At 40.3% G+C, this 26,995-nt stretch overlaps 1 long non-coding RNA gene across 1 annotated transcript in view; it reads left to right on the forward strand.

Annotated features, from left to right (window-relative positions):
• Positions 1 to 796: 796 nt before the first annotated feature.
• The window catches only part of LOC115017632 (uncharacterized), a 71,116-nt gene continuing 44,917 nt past the window's right edge, over positions 797 to 26,995 (forward strand). The window contains exon 1 of the long non-coding RNA XR_003833266.1: positions 797 to 953. This is a non-coding gene — a long non-coding RNA (uncharacterized LOC115017632). The remainder of the gene's footprint in view (positions 954 to 26,995) is intronic.

Below are 26,995 nucleotides of genomic sequence, written 5' to 3' on the forward strand. Positions count from 1 at the left end.
CTGTCAAAGAGGAAGACTTCTGTCAACAAACAAACTAAATGACTGTCAAAGAGGAAGACTTCTGTCAACAAACAAACTAAATGACTGTGAGAGGAGGAAGACTTCTGTCAACAAACAAACTAAATGACTGTGAGAGGAGGAAGACTTCTGTCAACAAACAAACTAAATGACTGAGAGGAAGACTTCTGTCAACAAACAAACTAAATGACTGAGAGGAAGACTTCTGTCAACAAACAAACTAAATGACTGTCAAAGAGGAAGACTTCTGTCAACAAACAAACTAAATGACTGAGAGGAAGACTTCTGTCAACAAACAAACTAAATGACTGTCAAAGAGGAAGACTTCTGTCAACAAACAAACTAAATGACTGAGAGGAAGACTTCTGTCAACAAACAAACTAAATGACTGTGAGAGGAAGAAGACTTCTGTCAACAAACAAACTAAATGACTGTGAGAGGAGGAAGACTTCTGTCAACAAACAAACTAAATGACTGAGAGGAAGACTTCTGTCAACAAACAAACTAAATGACTGAGAGGAAGACTTCTGTCAACAAACAAACTAAATGACTGTCAAAGAGGAAGACTTCTGTCAACAAACAAACTAAATGACTGTCAAAGAGGAAGACTTCTGTCAACAAACAAACTAAATGACTGTCAAAGAGGAAGACTTCTGTCAACAAACAAACTAAATGACTGAGAGGAAGACTTCTGTCAACAAACAAACTAAATGACTGAGAGGAAGACTTCTGTCAACAAACAAACTAAATGACTGTCAAAGAGGAAGACTTCTGTCAACAAACAAACTAAATGACTGAGAGGAAGACTTCTGTCAACAAACAAACTAAATGACTGAGAGGAAGACTTCTGTCAACAAACAAACTAAATGACTGAAAACAGCAAGTGCAGTTGGACATCCCTGTGAAAGAAAGGAGAATTGACTTTGACAACAAATGTAAGTTAAACACACTTTCTGTCTGTCTGTCTGTTTGTGTAGCTGTCTGTCTGTGTTGTCTGTCTGTCTGTCTGTCTGTGTAGCTGTCTGTCTGTCTGGTAATTCTTTGCTTGATGTTTAACTGTCCCTCTGTGACTGCCTGTGTGTATTGAACTCTTTGCAGTGTCGCCTACTTGTTGATGTTTTAAAGGTTATATTATGTGCAGAGCGTGTGTAAGTCATGTATCTGATACATGCATTGATACTTTCTGAAGTGAACAAAAAGTTTTAGATCTGTGAATGTTTCTCAGTATTCAGTACTGATTTGTTCCTGTATCAGAGTACAAGCTTTGTAGTACTGTGTATATGTTGTGTCTGCTGAGAAAGAAACGTGAGTAAGTCATATATCTATGATATGTGCATTATTTTATACCACCTGTTGTATGAGAGTTTGGTAACACTGTGTGAAAAACCCATCTATAGTGCATTATGAGGGCATTCATTGTGTCTTATGGATGCTCTTGACAACTTATAAACTGGAGGTTGACTAATGGGGCATATAATACATTATGACAACCTATACACACCTGAACAATTAACTGTAGTAAGGACTCATAGTTTGCTATAATCAGTGGCGGGCCGTGCATTTCCCACCTAGGCCTTCAGTGATGTCCTACACAGTCCTACCTGAATTATTCCACCTCTTAATACCATCATTATGACGCCATGGCTCTAGAAACTATACATTTAGACAGAAACGCAGTATAACCGGGCGTTGCAATCACCTTAACATAGTCAAGTACAACAGAGTTATATTAATATTTCCGAAGCATTTATAATCAATAAATCCGCATTTCCCTATTTTTGTTCACCCTTTCGTTGTGGAGCTCCGTTTCCCTGCGCACTTGTTCGTTGAGCTGTAGATCCACTCGGGTGTCCCAAAGGTTTTCAAAAGCACCGTTGCTTGTAAGTGCCCAGTCGGGCTTTGGTGTCTCGTTGCTGCCTTGGTTAGACAACTCAAGTTTCCAAACCCTGTGTGGCTTCAAACACCAAATCGATCAGTTGTAAATAGCAGGCATTCCCAGCAGTACAATGTGCAGTGCCTCTCGGATGCTGTGAGCCGGGGTACCTGCCTCTCAATAGTGCGTATCCAATCAAAAGACGTGTACGTTCTGACGTTCTCGTACGCCTGCTAGCTGGCCCCGGTGTTCCCAACTCGAAATCTGATTGGTTAACGCCACAGTTTTGTCTCCGTTTACTTTAAGCGACAGGCGCCCGCACTGTTGATTCTGAAGGCCTAAGGGCAGATCTCTTGCACCCTGGCAACACATGATGGCTGAAATAGGATTGGATAAAAGCTCTAACATAAAGGCCAGACCTCCAAATCTCCATCTGAGGCTGGAAGCAGCTCAACCAAGAGGAAAGCTATGAAATGAAGAGAATAGACTATGGGGAATAATTTAATACATATTTGTGATGATGATGTTTAGGCCAGCAGAGAAGGCCTTGCTGGCCCTGACGGCCCGCCACTGACTATAGTAGTATGTGCAGTATCCTAAGTTATCATTGTATGTGTTAAGTAAAGTGAAGTACATTTTGATGCATCTATAATAATTCTTCTTCATACCGTTTACCGAAGTGAGGCTTCTGTCTGTTTTGAGAAGAAAATATACACAGGAATCTATAAAACTGGCGAGCCAAGGATTTATGCGACATTTAGGGACAGGATTAGAGACAAGTTACCATTTTATATATTTACATCTGACATCACAGAGCTTTCAGCTACATGATGTTGGAGGTGACGCACCTTTTGTACACACATTCATTGTAAAAGTCTCTATGAAGACATTTGTGATGTTTCACAATGCGTCACTGACAGTTTGATGGCTTTCATGTTAGACGTCTGTTATCAATGCAATCAATAACATCACATGGCTAAATTGCCAACAGGTTTTGGCAGGGCACCAATGAAAAGCATTATTCCCATAACAACAGAGGAGAAAAGAGTCTTTGTAGAGTTGTCATTACTAAATTGACAAGGCCTTTTACAGCCTTTGATACAGGGCTGGCTGCCTCACACAATGGAAGGCATATAAATTTGCAGATGTCGTCTGGAAAGCTCAAATGTCAACGCTTTTCACAACAGTACCAGGGCCCTGCAAGAGGAATAATTGATTGGTTCACCTTTTGTCTCGAGCCAAATATTCATCCAGCAGGACAAAAACAGGAGGCAAAGCAAAAAGATGAAAGAGCATCTTCTACAGTCAGTGTGTTCTGACGGTATTCATCTTTTCTCTTTTAAGCACAATATCAAGATTTGGATCGCATGTTAATACCACGTATGAATTGACCTGCACATTATAATTGGGTGAAGGTAGAGTGTGTTTTAAGCTACTATAGCACCAAAGCACAAAGAGTGTATTGAATTGAGTAAGGGTCTGTTGTATTGCCTGAAAATTAAACATTTCATTTGTAAGGATGCATTTCTTTTTTCAATACATGTGTGCTCAGACTAAAGAGTGGGAAAGCGTTGTGGAATTTATCACCTGGCCTGCAGGAATGGAGGTTACCTCTTCAACCCCCCAAAACCAAGTAAATCTTGAAAGATAAACTTGTGCGTGTGGGAAACGCGAGTAAAGTTGAAGCCAAAGGTGCAGAATGTTTGACCTAAAGGAAAGTACAAAAACTGAAATCTCTGCAGTTGATCAACAGCTGAGTCACTGGTCCCATCATCCACAGATTCATTTCAGCACATATTTTTAAATGACACCTATAAAATGCTACGTGAAGATCAGAATCTGAGGAGCAATCATTAATTCTGCCAGCATCTCTACACACCGAGATGTCTGCAACACGGTGAAATGGACTGCAAACACTATTGACAGCCCCATTGTAGATGAAATGACTGGGCTTGTATTGTTTTTTGGCCATGAAACCAACAGGTGTCTGTTTTGTGAAAGGTACTCCCGCAACACACACATCCAAACTCCTCAGGAGCCGTACAGTCTCTTCACTGTGCTCAATAGCTAGTGATAATTTATATTTGACTTGTATTGTTGCATTGTGGCTCCCTCATGGCAAGGCTTTGAAGGGAAAAGAGAGAGAGAAAGCTCTCTCTCTTTTCCCTTCAAAGCCTTGCCATGAATTTTCAGCCTCTGCAATTTTCTTCTCCAGTAGCAGAAAGGAGCAAAAGAAAAGAGAAAGAAAAGATGACAAAGACAACACAGGACTCCTCTCTTCCCCGGCCCTGTTATTGTACAAAATAGCCAAGCAATAGTTTTTTTGTCATTGGTTTACTCCTAAAAGCCCATTTGACGTCGGCCCTGAAAAGAAAGCAATAAAGAAACCTTTTCAGTGGCGTTGAATGAGCGAGCGAAGGAGGAATGAATCCCTTTGGGACGCTGCGCCCAAAGAGGCCTTTTTATTGTCTTTGCTCTGGTAATCAAATGGAGCTGAAATGAAAATGGAGTTTTCTATGAAAATAGGGCCCTTTGTTGGCTTTGGAAGGCTAGTAATTCATAAACAATAAGCCGACTCCTTTTGTTTGGGTTATAATATATTCCTGCTGCTCTGAAAGAGGTCTGTCTCCGCACTCACACACACATACACACACGCACACACACACACACATTGAAGCCAGGGTAAAAGCCAAAGCGAGGCAGCAGGGGAAGAGAGAATATAAAAGGAGGCAGAGAGGCAGGCTTTCCATTCATCCTCTTGGCTGAGAGACGGCAGGATGCTCGACTCCTCAACTCTCCATCCTTCACCTCTCTTTCTCTGTTCTCTCCATCAACCTCTACCTCTCTGGTGTGACTGACACCCTCGTTCCTCTCACACCTCTTAGTCTTATTTCCCCTGCAGAAGTCAAACTTTACCAACAGGTGTGTATGGATCACTTTGTTTTATTTTTTCCAAGGAAAGGATTCCTCTTTCATTCGATGGATTATGTGAAAGGATCAAAGAATAAGAAGACAAGTGTTGCTGTCCTGAGGTGACAGCAAACCTGCAACATTAGCAGCATGATGGGACGACACCAAATTGTCCTCTTCTAACTTCAGTGAAGCAACACTTCCTTTAACCCAGAGAGAGGACAACAACGTGGATGTTTTGCACAGGATAAAAGGACATTTGCTGATATTACTCGACCTTACGGAGGTCTGTGTCATCCAAAGGGGCAATTTGCAGTACATTTACCACTTTAAAAAATGGAATATTACTCCACACAACAACATCTTCCCGTGCTGTCTGAGAATCATCTTGGTGAATGTGAGGACACAACCTTCCTCAGGCTCCATTCAGTGGAAGAAGACATTGAACACATCACTTGTCTTGTCATACTTTGCACCCTCTGGACCAAATGAACTTTGCGGTGAGAACTGTGCACATTTACATGCAAAGGGATATGGATATTTACATAAATATGGATTTGGATTGAGCCAATATGATGTAAGTGCAGCATTTTGCATATTTCACACTGGATACTTTAAACAGGATTTCATTAGAGCAATTCTTCCCTTTGCTTTCAGTCTTTAGTCACCAGAGAGAGCGAAACAGAAACTCTTATTTCTCCAGTTGTCCACTATTGAAACTGAGATGTCTTTACGTTCACCGTACGATGAGGTGGTCACTAATAATAGGGTTGCGTTGCATTCATTTATTTTATTTCAACCATTTCCGTGCCAAAACAAGAAGTGTTGTTAGAGTTAGAAGTGTGGTGAGTTGCCTAAACATAACCATACAAATGTTAATCATGCCACATGTTTTATTGTTATTGTTGTAAAACACTGTTTTGCAGATACTTTTAAAATTAACAGTTGCAAATGAGTTCCAGCAGATCTATGTGCAGCTATTTGCTTCCTCACCAGCCACTCTTCAGTCATGTGACATATGGTGCTATGTGGGCGTGTCTTTAAATGATGCAGTTGGGGCAGTTGGATCCTTTTCCGTATTTCCCACTTCTTCAGTTTCAGCTGGCTATATGATTTATTTATAACCTTAGTCCACACAGACAATTATTTAAGAGAATATTTAATTAAACTCTGAGTCAATAAATAAGGAATAAAGTATATGATTTAGACAGTTTAATTTATGAAGGGTAGAAACTAAACTAAGCCAATATAAAAACAACTTAATTACCATCACTAATATAACAAAAGCATATGACTTTGAGCTTAATTATAAATATGGCTGCTGTTTTTACTGTAACGATGCGACAAGGTGTGCACTCCTCGTCATCTTTACGTACAACAACAGGTTTTGTGTTTGTTTTGTGCCTGACAAATTAAAAAAAGCTTTCTGTTGCCGTCAGTTGCTCTTTCTGAACCTTGTGACTTGAGAAGACTGATGATCCGAGGCGGAGTGAGGTGGACGTGAACTTTCTTTATGTTTCGCTGCTGCGTTGTGAGAATAAAACTGTTTGTTTGACTGCTCTAACATTTGCATGAGTTACATTCATCTGCGTCATGATAAAAGAAAGTCAGCTGAGAACTGGCTCAGTGTTTAAATGGCTGTAGTTTGGTGTTTATTATTAAATTAACTGTTTATTCAAACATGTTTAATGGCTTGTTCAGCTGCTCTACAACATTTCGTTTCTTTTCTTTTCTTGTAAAACACTTTGAAAAAGTAATAATAAGGTTATTCTATTATTATTGTAGTGAGTTTTGATCCAACAATCACCCATTTCTTATTCTAGCCCCATTTAGGAACATGACACATTCATTTGAGAGAGACAAGAGAAGGAAATGTATTTCTAGGAAATGGCACGACAGCAACCTCTTATGTGAAACCTTAAATCTTCTGATCACTGCCTCTTTTCTTGATGTCCAGTGCGATCAGTCTGCAATCATCTTTAAAGTGCCAGTCTGATGTTAGTCTGTGCAACACACAGGCTTCGTCTTCGCTCCTAAATCGCCTTCTTATTTATGATGCTGCAATTAAGTAATTCTGTTTTAGACTTGTTTTAATAATACAAGTAGAGATCGGATGTGTAATTCATTTCCTTGAGGACCAACTTTGAGTTCTGTTGCTGGAGGTCTTCTTTGTTTAGCCATGTTCTTCTTCTTTTTATTTCAGACACACCAGACTCTTACACAAATATTAAACAAATATTGTCACAGATTTTCTGAAGTTCAATTGAGTGTTGTGACTCTAGCTGCCCCCTCTCAGTCGATTAGTCGACTAATTAGTTGTTTTGGTTTCAGTAATCCATCGATTAGTCGATTGTCCGCTTCTTTCACGGCGAATGACTTAATTCCAAGTAATTTATGAGCACATCTCTGGTAAACAGAAGATTTAAAGTGGAGATTTTGCATGATTCTTTTTTGATTACCGATCAGTTAGCCGATAAAATCCTAAGAGTGTTAGTCGACTAATACTTCCTTTAGTCCGGGACAGATGTTGATGACAGACATGCTTCACAAATTCTCAAGGATAAACCGGTGTCTGATGATTTTAAAGCTCAACTCATTCATCAAACAACTTAACGTAGGTCCTCAGTGTCAGACAGTTTTGAGTCTTGAATGCTTTTGAGTGATTGGACATCATCTGTTACTAAAATGTGAGACAGAAATTACAAGAAGACTAAAAGGGCTGTCTGGTTGAAGCCTTCCAAACATTCTGCTGATGCATATAGACTCATCAGATCATTTAAAGCAGGGGTCCTCAAACTTTTTCCTGTGAGGGCCACATAATTGTTCCCTTCTCTGATGGGGGCCGGGGTCAGTTTGTAACAGAAAAAGTGTGACGATCGCAGGGGTGCCTAAACGTAAACATTTATTGTTTTCCAAAAAGCCACACATAACCAAATATTAATAACCCTTTCCGGGATCTTCACAGAAAAAAGAGTCAGGAAATAACAGATGAGACAAACAGCCTTTTCTTTGCATTGAACAAACAAAGAATCGTTTGACCACTGCAGGTTAAATACCCTTGCATTCTGAATCAATGTTTCTCTTACCTAACCTTTTCGCCATTATTCCGTTCTATTTGACAGGGGCTAGTCTAGGATTCGCGTGGCCAGACTGAAAAAAAAATCATAATGCGTCTCTGGTATTGTTCAGGGGGCCGGGCCAAATGTGGAGGCGGGCCGTATCCGGCCCGCGGGCCTTAGTTTGGGGACCACTGATTTAAAGTTTAGTAATAATGGTAAATACAATCCTAGATGAAAACAAACAGATATATTCCGGATTTACATATTACTGTTGGAAGCAGTAAAGTAAAGATGAATAAAAAATAAATACTGTAAGTCCTGATTTGACCACTAGAGGGCAGCACAGTCTTACAAACAGAAACTCAGCAATATTGACGCCACATTTCATCTTCAGTGAATGCAGATTTGGGCCCTAACTTTAAGATATTATTTGTTTCAATTAATCTGATACATTTAGATTAACAAAAAAAGTTTTATACTATGGTCAATAATCCTTCCCAAAGAAAAGGTTGAGTAGCCACTAAAACAAGTCAGGCTGCAGTTTCTTAGAAGTCCAAATATATCTTCTTGTTAACCATGTTCTACTTATTGATAATTGAGAAGCAAAAACCTTGAGAAAGTGACGTACACGACATGAAGGGCAGGACTTCGTCCTGTAAAAGTCTTTGGACTCATCTTTTCTTTCCAACGGCTGCGAATAGTTTGTCCACCAGAGGGAGCTTGATATCCACCTTAAAACTGCTCAATTTAAAGCTCAGAGGCCACTGAAGGCTTGACAACTATTAGTCCCCTGTGAGTAGAAACTCTAGTGTGTGTAACGCCTGCAAACAGCTGTTTTCCAGACACTGACCATGTGCAGAAAAATCTAATCCTATTGATTTAGCTCATGTTGTTGTCTGTCCTACTTTTACTTGCTGTAGTTCAAGTTTGTTAAAATGCATAAAGAAAATTCATATTGCGGGAGAGACAGCTGATTTTATTTCATAATTAAATGTTTGCAGAGAATTAGAAAGTACACGATATTTACATTTTCTAAATGAACATGCAGGAAATAAAATATCCACACCAAATTCACAACGCTAGGATGATTAATATTACTCATTTTGCCATTAGTGTAGCCTGAATTTCAACATGTCCACAAACCTTTTTTGCAGGGCCTGCAGACACGATACGTTCCTGCTCTTATTACACTCAATGGGACACCTCAGGGTAGTGCTAAGTTTTTAATTCTGCAGTTTGCAGTAACTAAACTACACTGCACTGCAAATGCAGAAATATCCTCCAAAACAGACTGTATAGTTTTCCAGGTGGAGAGATTTCAATATGAGTAGGCAGATATCACTTCATCACACTATGCGAGCATTATGCCGTTTCTTCAGCTGTTATTTAGACTAACTGTTCCATAATGGCCAAACAAGCTTGAGTGGAATAAAGAGCCATTATGTGAGCTCAGAGTCTCGACCTGTTGATGTGATATTAGCTTCACGTCTCTGCGGTTTTCACTCCTTGCACAGACTAAGGTTAACTGGGTGTAAAGACAGGAGGAGAAAAGTAAGATTGTAGATTTGAGTGTCTGAGCTGTGGCTCCTTTTACGTGGAAGTAACTCAATACTTTTTGAATTAGTAAGATTTTGCTTTTAGAACATGTTAGATTAGCTGACAAGAAAAGAAAAAGACTTATACCTTATAGAAGCAATGCATCAATCAATTATTATTATTTATTTTCATGTATTTCTCCATTAATTTATAGCAGATTAGCAACAAAAACATCCAAACATGAAGGTAATTATTAGCAAATTATTATTTATGTTAGTATTATTATTATAGGTATTTGAAATCAATTGAAAGATGATGCAAAATCTTAAGTCCTTACTTTAACACCCCCGTTTAGAAATTTAAAGCAGTACATTCTTAATGACACACTCTTATGTCGTCGTAAACAAACATAAAGACGTTTAGTCCTTTAGTAACTGTTGCAGACGTGTTGAGCCTTAAGGTTTACTTATTTATTTATATACTTATAGTGCACCTTTAATAGCCAATGACTATGAGTTTTCACTTTCTGTCCAAATATGTGGAATAATGTGGGATCTTTCTGCAGCCAGCCAACAAATGTGTGTAGTTTTGCACCATAATCCTCCCCAAATAATAGTCAAAATGTGTCAACTAACATCCACTGAACACTGCTAAGATTCTGCACTCTTAAGTCTATGTTCCTCTACAGGTGGGAGGTTATTAACGCTGCTCCCCAGTGTGTGCTGTGCTTCCCTCGGTGTATCCTTACTGCTGACTTTCAAGGCTTTAAATGGCCGTTCACCAACATAAATCACCTGTTTGTTGACCCTTAATGTTCCTGGTTGATGGGGCTCTGCTGCTCATTTTAAGTCTCGGCAGGTGACAAATGGTGCATTTGCAGTTAAAGCCCCGAGATTTTAACTTCTTTGACATCTTCTCTTAAGACATCGTTTTATAAGAAAGTCTTGATGAAAATTCAATACGTCAATACTTCTTTTTTTTTTTTTTTTCTTTGCATTTGCTTTTTTAACTTGTTTTCTTTTCTTGTAAAACACTTTGTTACATTGTGGAGAACACAATAGAAATAAGGTTATTCTTTTTATTACTGTAGTGGTTTTTGATACAGCATTAGACACACTGAAGACCATGTCAATCTGTTCATGATCCCAATGATGTCCATACTGCAGAATATCATCATTTTGTGCATCTTGAATTACCTTTAGGGATTTGCAGCGGAAAGAAATATTATTAATGAGCCTTACCAGCATCCATTTTATTTTAGACTTTTTAAACATTGGTCAACGCCGCTCTCTCAGCCCAAGTAGATATTTCACTAAAAGCCAAACAAACTTTACTGTAAAATTCAATAAAACAGCAAAATCTAGCACCAGCACGACTACACTGGAATTGTTTTTAAGTGGCGTGCAGCGTTCCGAACCATTTTCTGAAAAAGCAGAGACCAGTGGGATACGAGAGCCTTCCTGTGAACTGAATTGCCTCAAAGTGCCAGGCTGCCATCAAACCGCATTAATGTGATGGATATCCGGCATTCTGTATTCATTCTCCACGCAGTAAATGTGGGAGCTGACAAACAGATCCTGGTGAAAGGGCCTCCAGCACAGAGCCGCCGCTCAGGCGCTCTCTGCCTCTAATGCATCGACAAATATAGCCTGGGTTCAAGTACATTTTATGTAAAACTCACACAAATAGACTCACTTTTCCTTAACCCAATTTTTGCATTTCCCTAAGTGTAAGCAGCTCTTTCTGGTATTCTGTGTGCGGACGACAATCAGTGTGACCATGCTTGTGTTGTTTGTGGAAAAGGTCACATTTGTTTTTGGTCACAGCGTCTCATCACAAGCCAATCTGAGCTCGTAATGAAGCCACATGACTCACAATTACACCGTTTATTGGAGAAATACAGGATTTGTTTTGTAGTACTGTACAGTCGTTTCTTTGAAATCCAAGGCTGTGAATTCATATATAACTTTAAGATGCATTTGTTGTGTTTTATTGGATGTTTAAGGTATGCTTGTTTGCAATGGCAGAATATAAAGTGGGATAAAAACTGTGTGTAATTGTAGATTATAAACTTGTACTTGATCCTACATTTCCCATAATACAACTCGATAGCGTCTTTCATGAGGCTTCCCCTGCCCAGTTAATGTCCACATCTTGCAAACTCCATGTTTTCTGTTAGAAAGGCTTATTTCCTCAGCTGGTGAATTTAAAAACTTTTAAAAACTCCTAATTTAAAGAAATGGAACTGGAGTTTGTTTGTGAAAATGTGTATTCTTTATATCTATTTTGAATATTTTGTAACACCGTCCCAATACAGAGCAAATGATGTCAGTATTGTGCGTAAACTGTGGCCATTAAAAGAAAGTTACTATAAAACACCCAACTTAGAATGAAATGGCAGCGCTTGCTTCAGGGCGATCCGCTAACTGACACGTCACCTCTCGGCTGCCTGGTTGACGAGCATCATGAATGCAAATCTGCCTCAGTATATATTTAAATAGATTCCCCCACCATTCACATGTCAGTGCTCCTCCCATTACCCAGACCCCCTCACTATGAAGGAACTACGCTGCCATCATCGCACCACTACAAGCATTACACAAGATATTCAGTCAGACTAAATGGTCCGGCCAATTACATTGATTTTAGAGGAGCTATGTTGTTTGCATTAGCGCAGGAAAATGGACTGCCATTTTCATGTTGTTGGGTGGAAATTGAGAATTGAGCTCTTTTCAGGATGTATAATGGATAGAATACCAATCTACACGCTACACTCTCTCCGACCACGTATCACATCATGCACTTACTCCATTAGAAAGTCTTCTCAATGCATTTCTAATTATATGAGAAAATAAATAAAGTGTACTGGGCTGCAGGGAAGTGTTGGATCTGGTTCCACAGTTTAGCCTCCACCAGTATTAATAACGTTAAACTTGTTGACAGTTAAACCAAAATTCTGTACAGAGTGCTCACACTTGATTCAAATAAGAAATGAACTCTTCATCAGAACAACAATGGGAGAAAGCGTAAAGAGCTAAGAGGAGAGATCCGTCTTTCAGGGCGGACAGACTAATTGTGCTGATTTAATTAAACATTTGTTTGGTAATATGCAGCACTAAAGCACACGATCAACTGACACAATGGAGCTTTATCACCCTGCTCTTTCTTGAAGAGAATCCCCCGTTTCAAAATGTAGATTTCAGAGTCAGTTTTTAGTTTTATGTAATATTCCAGCATTAAAAATCTGTACAAACTGCATATAGAGTGTAAGTTTATAGATATACCTATTGTTCTTATATTGAGACACATCATTATACAGGCTTTCTTTGAGGTAGTGTAAGAAGTCTTGTGGCTTTTATCGTCTTACAGGTTCTTTCTGAATAGAAATGTATTTTCTAGTCTGATCTGATATTTGCCGTAGAAACACAGCTCGTCTGTTCTCGCCGCACCAAAGTCCCCAGATGACGGCACGGTCATGGACTTGTATCTGCTCTAAACACTCGTTGATTATCATTTATCGTATTCTTGGCAACATCAATAACAATTCAACCAGCAATTTCAAGAACTTAAAATCTGGTTTTAACTGTTTCTCGGAGCAAAATGACCAAATATTGTCTTGTTCCAGCTTTTCTTTGCTCATTCGTGGTGTTTTATATAATTGTAAATTGAATATTTTTTTATTTGGGTCTGTTGTCTGGACAAAAGAAATAATTAGTAGACGTCACCTTGAGATCTGGGAAATCGTGAGCGGCGTTTTCCACTATTTTCTGGCTTTTTATGGTTAATGAAAATATTTTTTGACAACCCTGGTGCAAAACAGGGACTTCTTTTGGTTTATAGGTCTTCCTTTGAACAGTTAGCTTCTGTAAAATAATAGACAATACATCTCATTGTACAGCCAGCCACCACTTACACGGTTAGATCTCTCTCTGAGGCAACACCCTACACACAGGCACACACACTCACATGCACACCTAAAGCGAAGAGCCTTTAAGTAAGAAATCAAATGTCATTCTTGAGGCCAAGTCGATTTCAATCTCTATTTTCAGCTTTTTCCAAAATCTATAAACGCAGCTCTTAACACAGGCCTGCGAGCTGGGTGAGCAGAGGGTTAAAGGGGGCCTGCAGGGCTTGGGTTAACTGCCGTGTCAAAGTGGCTTTTTGTCCTCTGAAAAGCGCAGGGATGACGGTGCGTGGCAGACAGACGGTTGCTGGTTCGAATCTACCCTGTAATTGGACCGAGTATGCTCAAGAGCCTGCGACGTGGCTGCCGGAGGGTGTTTTACATCAACATTTCAGAGGAACAAAGTTATTTTTCATTGCTTTTAAAGGAGCAGTGGAGGTTTTATAGACCTTGTCACTCAGTAACGACAAATATCTGGTTGTGTATACATTGCTGTTGTATGATCAAAATGCATTTGGGCCTTATAGCTGGCAATAACCACAACAGAAATGCCTCTCCAGCCACGTATCATAGCTGTCTCACAACAAGCCTCGCCTCAAAATAATTTCTTAATCCATTAATTGCCGTGGAGCAGCATTCGGGGCAGGGCTTTTTGTTCAATATGTTTTTCAGAGATGCATACTAATCATATAAAGTGATCCTTTGTGCTCAGGTTGACAGCAGCGACGAGGGCTTTTAGACGCACACTCACACTCACACACACATACACTGAGGCATGTGTCTGGGTGCGCCGACGGCAGAACGAGTGTATTATTTTCCCTGAAGAGTGTTATTTTCCTGTCAAGGCTTGATGGCAACGTGCCAACAGATGTGACAGGGAGCGATCATCCCTCCTTCATACTGTACAGAGAGAGGGAGAGAGAGGAAGCGAGGAGGGACGGGGAGGACGGAGAGAGTAAGACAGACACTGGCTGGGTTTCCATTCAGGCATTTCTTTATGCAAATTACGATGTATCGAATTTGAAAAGCATCACGGAGATGGCTAATTCTGGTGAAATTTCCCACAAAGTTTTTACACTAAAGGCTGGGAGCTTGATTTGATAATATGAGTTATATTTGAAGAACTCAGCAGCAACTTATGTTCAGAAATCATGTGAGATGTCGTTCATCTCCCCGAGTGTTAGTCACTCTGCAGCCAGAGAGGGGTTGTCACTAAAGATGTTTCCTCTTCTTGTAGGAATATCCTACAAGCTCTACAGGTTCTTGTTATTTGGTTGTTCTGAGTCTGCACTCACAACCTACCAGTCCTATCAGAGTGCTTTTATTTTTTTTTAACTGCAATTATTATTGCTGGTGTGTAGTGTGTGTGTGAGAAGTGTTTGTAGTGGGCATATGATACTTCAAATGCCACATCTCCAAGCCAAAACTTGTTTATTAACATGCTTACTGCAAATTCCCCACCACAACCGATACATTATTAAGCCCACCGCTTTGCTAAAACAAATGTTTTCCCTTTTTGGAAGTAGCTTCTTACTTACTCTTCTACTGAAGGCTTGGTTTGACCTTTAGAGAGAGAGAGAGTGTGTGTGTGTGTGTGTGTGTGTGTGTGTGTGTGTGTGTGTGTGTGTGTTATGGTTGTGGTTGAAGCGGTTTCTGATGCTGGTGCGGGGTTATTGATAGGGGAAGCTTTTTCTCCATGTAAACTTGGAGACTGTCCAGTCGTTAGATACAAGTTATGAAACACAGTACTATTAGTTATTTAAGTTCTAAATCATAAAGTAAATGTAAAACCCCGTCCGAGACGTCCGTTATCTCCCGAGCCGTGTCGGAGAAACCCTGATTTGTAACGTTATTCAGTGTTTTTACTGGTTTTAATTACGTGGTAGAAACCTCCTGAACAATGAACAATTAAGGAATCTTAACCAGGAGAAGCTGATTGCAAAGACAGCTCCTGAAGACAACAACTCCCATGACCCCTCGCTACTTCATGATGCCACCAAACTCCATGTTTTGTGAAGCATCTGTTTACCCATCACATACGATTATATTCAGGGATATGATATATGGGACAAAGAGGTCGATATGTTATATGTACGTGCAAATGATGGTCTTAAGGCTTTTTAAGGACCTGTAATCAGTTGCTAGGAATCTGTAGGACTTCAAGAACTGGACTTGAATCAAAGTTACTCCTGCAGACTACATTTGGATTTCCACTCCAGATCCTGCCTCAGTAATCCGATCTGCTGAGCCAGCTCCTCCTGAGAAGCAAACAGCGCCTCGCAGATCAGCGCTGCTATTCAGAGCTACCTGATAAATAACAGCCGCTGCAGATCAGATTATAGTGTGTGTTAATGGCACTGTTCTCTTTTGTCATCTGATAAAGTCTAAGTAAACTGATTCTCATCTTTATCTCCCTCTCTTTCTGTGTTCCTCAATCTCTCTCCCTCTCTGCTCCTTTACCCTCTTCATTTACTTCTTCCCTGACTAAAAAACAAAGAGAAAGCAAAACAAAGCAGAAGAAAACAAAAGGAAAGCAAGAAGAACATGTCATTACTGGTTTTGTTTCTACAGCGGCACAATACCCTGACCACCCTCATCAAATGATAGAGAGAGATTGTGTGCATGCAGGAGAGAGAGAGAGAGAGAGAGAGAGAGAGAGAGAGAGAGAGAGAGAGAGAGAGAGAGAGAGAGAGAGAGAGAGAGAGAGAGAGAGAGAGAGAGAGAGAGAGAGAGCCCCCATGTGACGAAAGGCAGTTTAATTTAGATAATTATCTCGCAAATTAACCACAAACTCCTTCCCTGTTAATTACCTGTCTTGGGGAGCGGTGCAGGAAAACAAAAAGCAGAGCCAGGGAGGTCTTTGTTCACATCTTCTTGGGGGGGCCATAAATTGGTTACGCCCCTGCTGAAAGGCCAGATAACCCTTTGAGGGGACAACCACTAAAGCATTTGATAGGCTAATGGGGAATACTGTTAGCATCCGCGTTTGTAATTGGGCGTCATAAATCTGGAACAGGTGATGGGGGAACAAAAGAGGTGTTTTGTGTGGGTGTCGAGGCCACGGCGCGACTTGTAAATCCTTCCCCCCGCTGAATGGCGCTATCTGATGGTCCACATATGGCTACAACAGGAGATGCACGGCAACTGGATCTCGTACATCGATCCTCTGTGAATGTGTGGAGTATTTATACGTGCGCAGATACACAACCACAAATGTGTGTGTGTGTGTGTGTGTGTGTGTGTGTGTGAGTGTGTGTGAGTGTCTCTGCCCCGGCAGTGCTAATAAAAAGAGCTTTTCTTATCTTGGTGTCTGCTGAAGGTGATTCTGTCAGCAGCTATTAACCTTGCCTTTATAATGACAGCTCGCCTGATTAGTTTCAACACTTAAAGCCCTGACATTTTCAATTTTACTCTGGTGTTTTTCTTCTTCTGGTCCTGTTCACAGTATGAAATACATTCTGTACCCCTTTATCTTCTCTAATAATGACTTATTAGTGTTGTTAGGCGCGCCTCATTAAAAACCGACATTAAAGCTGTGTTGTTTTTACCTTTTGTTTTGGTCAAGTGAGGAGTAGCAAAGTTTCCATATGTAAACTTTAATGAGTAATCCTGAACTTAGAAAATGTATCAAAAGGTGAAATGTATGTTTAATTAAATTGTAAAGAGTCTTTTTAATGAGAAAACACAAAGAGACACAGTAGGTGGTCAAATGTAACAAATCTGGGACACAGATTATATTTTAGCTTGTGTGAAGAATTTGACAAGGTTAGTTTCCCTTAATGTTATCCCTTGAGTGCTAATAAGAAGAAGTGTCTGTCTTTGGTCAGTGACAGGGAGGGATCTTGTTATTTTAATGATTGAATAACATCAAGAAACTGGGATTTCTGAAAGGACACATTCAATGTCTCTTATTACACCTGCACAAGGTTATTGCCTCTGTCAGGTGAAATGTGTTCACGTTTTCTATTGGCTGAGAGATTTGGACTCAGGAAACCCTTTGAAAGACCCTCAAACAAAGTTAAGTTAAGATGAAGGCTGCTTTTCATATATACCAGACGTCTTTACCTTGGGAGGGTATCTATCTGTGGTCATTCGTTGCTTCGACCTTCCTGCTACCAAACGTTTTCTTCATCTCTTTCAAATATCCCAAGGCTGATACTGTGTGTGTGTGTGTGTGTGTGTGTGTGTGTGTGTGTGTGTGTGTGTGTGTGTGCTCTCATACTCTAACTGTCGATCGAACTGTGTGACCTTTGCACTTTATTTAGAACAATTCAGTCCATTGTAATTTGTAGTAGGAATATTCAAATTCAAACAGATTCAAAGCAGCAAGGCTATATTGGCAATTGTTCATGAAATCAACTAGGGATTTGGACAATTATTATAATTGATCAAAATACAAAACATATAATTAATATGCTCTCCTCAAAGCCACCTGACTCCATTCACAGAAACAGTTTTTTTTTACCTCACTGATCATGACACACTTGTTGTTTGTTTCATGTGATAACACTATGAAGGAAAACATTGTAAAATGACGACTTTGTTGAGGTTTATTGTCATTATTTAAGTAATAACTTCTCGGGCGTGTTAGGAAACAACATGGTTAAAAGAAACCAACAAGAAATGACACTTGAATGTCTTCCGTGTCAAAGTGTAGCGTTTTTCATCTCTATAACCTTTATATACTACTTACTACTTTCACTTAATTATTACATTTTAATTAAGAAGCAAGAACAAGCTACTTTGGATTACATTTTCTTCATCCTTCTATCCTTGTGGGGACATTAAAGATATAAAAAAAAACTACACACATTAACGCACATAACACTGGTGTTGCTAAGCTGTAGCTGTGTTCTTCAAACCAGGTGTGAGAGACATGAGAGCACACACACACACACACACACACACGCACACACACACACACACACACACACACACACACACACACACACTTAACACACACCGAGAGGGGAACATCGAAACTGCACCAATATTTGTGTTTTGCGGCTGTCACGTATTTGTCCAAGTCCTTGTTTCTGCTCTCCACATCTACCGGCAGCAGGTGTGAACAACTCTTGTGCTGAGAGGGACGCACTCTACTGCCACCCTGTCAGAGAGCGAGAGAGAGAGAGAGAGAGAGACATATAGACACAGGGCCGGGGGAGGGAGAGGGAGAGATCAATAGTAGTGAGTGTGGAGTTTGGATAATTACAGTTGTTAGCAGGGAGAGGAGAGCAGCTATAGTGGCCTCTCCACTCAGAGTCTCTTATCACTCTCTGGCCTGTCATTACAGCTTTAAATGCTGCTGTAGCAAAGTGGCAACTGTGTGTGTGTCTCTCTCTGTGTGTGTGTGTGTGTGTTTTCCTCTCCTCTCCTCTTTTTATCTCCTCTCTTCCACTTTCTATATCTTCTTATTTCTCCTCTTTATACAGTACATTTATACATTTTCTTCTCTTGTTTTTCCTCTCGTCTTTTCATCCTCTTTCCTCTTTTATATCTCCTCTCCTCTATATACAGTATCTCCTCTCCTCTTTATATCTCTTTTCATTAACTCCTTTCTTCTTTCCTTTCCTCTTCTCCCTTTATATCTCCTCCTGTCTTGTCTCCTCTCCTCCTTACCTAGCCTATTTTCATTAGCTTAATTTTCTCCTTGCTCCAATAATCTCTTCATCTCTTCTTTTTCCTCAACGCTATTGTCTCTCCCGTCCTCTCATTCTTGCATTGCATCTTCTCTTCCAATCACCTCCTTTATTATCCCCCAATAATCTCTTGTCTTCTCAGCTGTCTATCCTAGTTTGTTCCTCTTCTCTCGTCTTCTCTTATATTTCCTTTCGTACATAAAAACTTAAAAGACTTTTCTAAAGTGTCAAAGCTCTGTACACTGTGTGTTTGAGGAGACTCTCTGTTGCAGCATCGTCTCACTTGTTTAGGTGAAGTATTAGATGACAGGGTTTTTTATTTTTGGTATCTATTTATTATATAATGGCAGAACTGAGCTTCCGGCTCACGAGAAGGAACACAATGACACCGTCAGATGAGGGAATTAGATTATAAACTGTGGAGCAAAGTTTAAGAATCACTTCTTAAGATCATTTAATTAATAAATATTGCAATTAAAGGATTGGTTAAAGGTCTCCTCTTCAGTCTTCCTTGTTCTTCCAATCTTCTCCTTTCGTCTTTTAGTTTCTCTTTTAGTTTCCTTTTCTTTGACTTCACTCTCCCTCTTCTCCTTCCTTTATATCTCATCGTGTCTCCTTGATGTATTCTTTCCTTCACCTCCTCTCTTTCTCCTTCAACCAATAATCGTAATTCTTTTTTCTTCTTCTCCTCATCTCTCCTTCCCTCTGATCCAGTCTTCCCTTCACCTCCTCTCTCACGTCTGCTCCTTCAACAAATAATCTCCCGTTCCCCTGACCTGCTCTCTCCACTCTTCTGTTTCTTTGCCTCTCGTCTCGTACATCTCCTCTCTCATCCACTAATCTCTCTTCATCTCCTATCTCCTCCTTCCCGCTCTTTGTCTCTTTCCCTTCTCCTCCTTCCTCCTTTTCTGACACCATCAGCAGTGCCAGCAAAGGGAATTTATTCTGCAGATCCACGCTCTAATTTCTCAGGAAGAGACAGAGAGAGGTTTTGACTGTCCAGCCAGACAGGATTTTCTTAGTTGTTGAGTCTTGACACACGACACTAAAATAGGCCTGGAGAAGCTGGAGTTAAATCCCCTTTAGATGGCTGTGGTTGTTTCACCATCCTCTCTCTCCTCACACACACACACACATTTGTGGTTTTGTTGATCTCCACTGATGTTGAGGAGCCTTGTCAGACATAAGAATGAGAGGAGAATGATGGAGAGAAGGATTAGATGGGGCCCAAAACAACGGCGGTTTGTCCCCCCCCAGGCTGTTTGCTCTGATTTAGATGGAGCAGGATTAGCTGAGGATGAGGAGATCAGAGTAGTGTGTGTGTGTCAGTATAGTGTGTGTGTTGAAGAGAAGTGGGCTGGTGATAACGTAGACGCTTGAGGCAAAGCTGTCAGATATTCGACCGATTTTCTTGTTGTGTTCCGTAGGTGGTGCATAGTACACCATGAAGGTTGTACACACACACACACACACACACACACACACACACACACACACACACACACACACACACACACACACACACACTACATCGAGAACTGCAAAACACGGCAAAATATAAAGTTGCAAACATCAAAATCGACTGAAATTTCTAGTTCAACTTCTTCAAAAACAAGACAAATCAGTCAAAGTGAGAATTTATGGCTTTACTCTGCATGATATTCTTGTAAATATGCACATTTGGTGGCGTCAGCGAGCTTGCAGATGGTCTAAAACTGTAAAAGAGTAAATGGCATGCGGGTTATTGAAGCAGATCGGGGAACGGAACTACGTGAATGCGGTTTTGATCGTCAGGAAGCGCTAACATGGCGGCTCATGAAACCAGACTGTCAGCTGTCTCTCAAACCCCGCTGTGTGTGTGTGTGTGTGTGTGTGTGTGTGTGTGTGTGTGTGTGTGTGTGTGTGTGTGTGTGTGTGTGTGTGTGTGTGTGTGTGTGTGTGTTACGAGCCTTGAGTCGAGTATCACAATGAGACAGGAAATCTCTGCGAGGATAAAAATTCTCTCTCTCCTCTCCTCATACAAAACACTCACAAATAACCCGCTAATCTCTGCCTCAGCCCGCGTGCCATTCAAGGCTTCCTCCAATTAAAAAGCATCAGGGAGTTGAACCCGCCGTCTTATTTATCATATTAATTAGAAAGTCCCCTGACAACAAAGAGAGGCCTACAGCTGTGGAGCAGAGGAGAGGCCCGGGAAATGAAGGATGGTTTGATTTTGTTGTCTCGCTAATGTGACACCTATTATACAGGTTAGGCCTCAAATAGAAAGACGCCACAACAGCATATGGTAATTGTAAGTGTGCACGTGCATGGGCAAGTGTGTGTGGTAAATACATTGGCATCAAAGGATCTACTTTGACTGAGTAGCTTTTGTACTTCGTTAACCACAGCTTGCTGTGTTTCATTTTGGTAACCTATTACTCATAGAGTCTTATATGGTCGCCATAAAGTATCATGCTGTACCTGAATAGGACTGGTTATGCAGGTTTGAAAGTATCAACATACAACATGTGAGCTTTGTGTCAATATTTTAACATTATGGGTAGAGGAAAAAATCGATACAGCATTGTATCATGACCTTTTTTGCAAGAAGTTGGTCAAAACAAAGAAAGAAATCAGAACTTTATCTTATTAGATAAAAGTAATGTTGTCAAACTGCATAATTTGCATTTGAAAACAGGCAATAAATTCCAATATATGTTATCGTTGTACTCATATCACAAAATGCTTAAAAACGCAATAGCATATCATGACTTTAGTGTCATGATAATATTGAAAAATGTAATTAAATTAAAGAAAATCGTAAAACCATGAATTGATATATGTTTATTTTACTTCCGTTTTTGTATGAATTAAGCAAACAAGATATATTGTTTTAATAAGTGGGCTTTACAGGTGCTGGTAGGCAAATTGTTACTTTTGGCCAGGCTAGCTGTGTCCCCTGTTTCCAGTCTGTATGCTAAGCTAACCAGCTGCTGCCTCCAGTCCCATATTCCGTTCACAGACATGAGACCGGCATCAGTCTTCTCATCTGACTCTCTACAGGAAAGCGATTAAGCGCATTTCCAAAAATGTCAAACTATTCCTTTTAAGATGTCTCCTTGTCAGTCCAACTCTCTCTCAACGAGATCATTTCATCTTGGATCTCTGATTGAAACAAACTGTGCTACTAAGGGAAATAAAGGACACAACTGTGAGAACTTGATGGTTTCAACATCTATAGCTTCAGTCTGAACCATACAGTACTGAACAGTAACGCAGCATGTGATTCTTAGAGGAGAGGTAAAGAGGTTTAAGACTGATAAAGAGCGAGGGGTGATGTGCTCTGTAATCATGGCTCTATTAGCCTGCTCCCTATATGGCTGTGACGGGGCTGGAGCACAGCTCTATGGAAGACAGATGCTCGGCATATTTAACAGCTGACAGGTGTGTGTGTGTGAGTGTGTGTGTGTTTGTTGCTGGGGTTGTTGATGTGTGGAGTGTCTGTGTGTGGCAGAGCGTTACAGGAACCACAAGCCATATTGTTTTGAAACCTACTACTTTTTGAAACTGTTGTAAATGTACTTTTGGATCAATAAACAGGCCGACATTGCACTTTTAATAAAAAATCAGGTCTGGTTCAGTTAGTTTAATCCACCTCGGAGGTGTTGGATATGATTCACATATTTATTTGAATTGAATTGAACAGTGCTACTCTTAAATACAATTTGACACTTGGATTTGGTTCTGCACATTCAAGCATAAATGTTATTTTATTATCATTAGTCTGTGTTTAAATAGAAACATATCAAGGTGTATATTAGGAGGTCTTTACAGTTTCTGTGGAAAACCCTGATTACTTTTAGCATTGAAGCTGTTCTCGAGGTTTGTGGTGGCTTAACACCTCACGAAGACACGTTATGTCGTTTTTCTTTCCCCCATCTGTGGATGCAAGTAGCGTCTGAGGAAAGTGCATCAAGCCGGATAAAGCTTGCATTTATCTCACAAATGTTACCTTACAGTGGTGCCAGAGGGATACTGATTTATTCGGGATGCTACAAAGCAAAGTGAGTCAGGGTCTTCTCTGCCAAATTCATGTACATGTCACAATATCAAAAGCTGTGATACTTGCACCAGTGCATCTTCAGAGGCTCCCTGAATCTGGGCAGAAAGCAGAAGTGTTGCTGACCTTGGTGCTGAAGCTCAGACAGTCAGCAGTGAAGGAGCTGTCCACAGTTCTGAAACAGGATTCATCTCGAGGCGCGAGGCTCTGTGTCACCTCCGTGACTGTCAGGAAGAGCAGGAGGCGGGTAGGGAGAGATAAACAGAAAAAGAGATGGAGGGAAGGAAGAAGACAGTGTTGAATAGGTGGAGGTAGAGACGGATGTCCAGATCTGGAAAGAGACGATGATAAATCTGTTGAGGATATCGCAGCTTTATAACAAGCCTCTCATTCTGTCTCTCTGTACAATATTTTTCTTTTGAGCCACAAGCTATTGAGATTTGATAGACGTGTGTGTGTGTGTGTGTGTGTGTGTGTGTGTGTGTGTGTGTGTGTGTGTGTGTGTGTGTGTGTGTGTCAGTCCAGCCATCTGGTTACCAGAGCATTGTTTACTCTGTCACAACTTAATATTTGCCCATCCATCTCTCATCCCACTGCAAACCATGAGTGTGTGTGCTTGTGGTAAACTGTATGTGTGTGTGTGTGTGTGTGTGTGTGTGTGTGTGTGTGTGTGGGGTTGTTTTGTATTTTGTTGAGTATAATTTGAACACATTTAATATTTGCCAGTTTCTTGTGCAAAAGCAAAGATCAAATTAAGCAAATTAAGACTTTAAAATGTTTTAAATAAATGTTGGGGGTTGTCCGTCCGTCTGTCCGTCCCATTCTCGTGAACAAGATATCTCAGGAACGCCTCGAGGGAATTACTTAAAATGTGTCACAAAAGTCCACTTGGATTTAAGAATGAATTGATTAGAATGTGTTGGTCAAAGGTCAAAGGTCAAGGTCACTATGGCCTCATGAAACATGTTTTTGGCCATAACTCAACAATTTCTAATAGGATAAAATGAGTAATGTAAAAGTAATGACAATTATTTACTGACATGGAAAGAACTGCAACTTCACTGGTTGGTGGATTCATTCGAGGTGGTATTTCTAGTTCTGGTTCCACAGACGAGGAAGGGAAGCTTGGAAAGTGATAGTTTTGGTTTTTCATTATATTTGTTGACAATTAGAGCCAATGTCTGAACGCGCGGTACATTTAAGAGTTATGATCAAAAGCTCTTTTTGGGTCAGGGTTTAAGTAATTAATTTCTTCACTGAGGGGTCCTCATAGCAATACAAGGATGTGTGTGTATGTGTGTGTGTGCAGCGCAGAGCAAATGCCACAGTGCCACAGTCTCCATTTGGCTGCTGTTAGACAATCTACTTATTGGGATAAACACACACACACACACACGCCTATGATGCAGCTTTCATGTGTTTGTCTGAGCACATCGCACACCAGACTAAATGCACTGCTTTGACATCCCCCACTAGCAGTACACTTAACTCAGGAACGGAGAGATATCTTTGACATAGATGTTATTGCTGTCATGGATCTCCATCGCTGTCTTTCTATTGCTGCAAAACGTACTCTCATTGTTCCACCTACGTTTCCTTTCTCTCCGTCTCTTTGCAATATGTTGTTTGACTTCCCTCCATTCCCTTTCTGGGTCTACCCGTCTCTGATCTCCTGCTGCTGTTTGAGCATCAAAGGTTTTTGAAGAGGTTTGCGATCTCACCTTCCTCCCCACAGACCCCTTCATCTTCTTCAAACAGGGAAGTGCAAAGGCTAACTGTGGGTTTCAGACATCTTCTATTCTATCGCTCTCGCTCCTCTGCCCTGGCCTTTGCTATTAGTAAAGTACCACGACAGAAATGCTCTCTGGGTGTAGAACTGGTTGACCTTCAGATTGAGATTTACATGACCTTGGCGCTCAGGTCTACAGAGGCTCAATTTGTGTTTTGCGAGAGTGAGAAGTGCGAAATAAGTTGACTCTTTCGATGTGGATCTTCGTCTTCTTCTTAAGTACTATACGTTTTCAATTAAGGAAAACTCTCAATGAGTCTGATTTAGCACAGAAACATTTTCAGTCGAATGAAAAGTGGACAGAAAACTACCCAATTTGGCAAAACTGATTTAAAAAAAAAAGGTGCATAATAACAACTATTTCCCAAAGCATAAGCATAATAATACTCCATGTTGTTATTACATTTCTTTAGTATACAAAGTACATACGAACATTTTTAGAACACAAATTCCTGACATTTCACATATTGTCCGGTTTTCGTCCGTCTTTGCTTTGGGATGCAGTTCGCTGTACTGAAATTAATAATTTTCCATCTGTAAGTGTGTGTGAGTGGGTGACAAGCCAGTGATCCTAGCAGCTGCTCTCCACTGTTTAAACACACACACACACACACACACACACACACACACACACACACACACACACACACACACACACAATGGACAGAGCGGTCCTGTGTGTTTGCTGACTGTACAGTATGAGCACCTGCCTGCACAGACGCGGACAAACACTTTTATCATTGTGCTGAAAGGTAAAGTGGAAATCCTTTAGATCCTCAGTTTTTTCTATTTAATCTCCATCTGGTCAGCTGTCAATCAAACAGTGTGGGTGGTACAGTGTCGGTTTTTACTTTTAATTTGTGATCGATACCTCGTCTTTCTGCTACCTCTTTATTATATGTCAGATATGAATTACAATTGTAATCATGAGGAATTGAATCGATACAGTTTGTAGTATAAGCCTCATTAGTACGTTTATATATGTATTTGTATAGGATTATATGGAATTATAGGACATTTGGCCATGCTGAACCCCTTGGGTATGATGTTCCAGAGGGCCCAGAGGCCTAGACCTTACATGCTAAACCTCAACAAAACCCCCCCTACACACACACACACATACACACACACACACACACACACACACACACACACACACACACACACACACACACACACACACACACACACACACACACACTCTCCAACCTTTACCCTAAACCCATTCCTCATCTCTGCGAAAGCGGACTCTGAGTGAATGGCCTCGCTAAAGGCTTTTTAATAGACTGCTTTGTGTGGGGAAAACTCTGGGTGACCAGGGTAAAGCCCAAGGGAGACATGGGGGGGTGGGGGCAGAATGAGAATGGCTCATTGAAAAACTAACAGAGCAAAGGAAAAAAAATGTTTGCTGAACTACTGATCCTTAAACACCTTATTTGAATCCAATAAATCACAATTACGTCTGTGATATTTCATTAGAATAAATGCCTTAGCTGTCCTGCATTCTGTTATGACTGACATAGCACACACATTTAATAACCGTGTGCATGAAAGATCCTACAACAATGTACACAGATATACATTTTAAAGTATAGATAAAAAACAAATGACCCCTCACACACTAATAGCCATAAAAGCGTCGCCATTTGCTGCTTATCTGGTGTCCCGTATGTCTTTGACTGTCACTGAAAAACTATTTACACCAAATCTTCATTTTGTTTCAATTCTGTTTTCACTCGTCAGAGATTATACATCATTTAAGCTTTAGAGAGATTTGAAATAGCTGCTCGGAAATGCACCCACACACACACACACACACACACACACACACACAAGGAATGCCCTTTTTGGAAGGCGTGTGTTGGATCATGTTAAATTAAATGAGAAGCAATGTATTGCATTTATAATGTAATGTACTGATAACATACTCTGCTTATCAATTGTATCTACAGCGTTTAAGAAACTACAAGTAACTTTCATTGTGTGTTGATGTTGGTGGCCCCTGTGGACAAAAGTAGTAAAGATTTTGATCTGGCGAGCGCGTGCTTTTGTTTTGGAAGCGAGTAAAAGAAAGACGCAACTTCTTTTAATACCTTTTTCCTTTAAAACACTGCGGTTTGCAGGATGCATAGCGACAAGGAAATGTATTTATTTGTAGCTGTGTAAGATCAATAAATGGAATATGAAGTCAACTTTGTTTAAGCCACCAACGTAAACTCATATAT

Source organism: Cottoperca gobio, chromosome 2 (genome assembly GCF_900634415.1).
Source record: "Cottoperca gobio chromosome 2, fCotGob3.1, whole genome shotgun sequence".
NCBI lineage: Eukaryota > Metazoa > Chordata > Actinopteri > Perciformes > Bovichtidae > Cottoperca > Cottoperca gobio.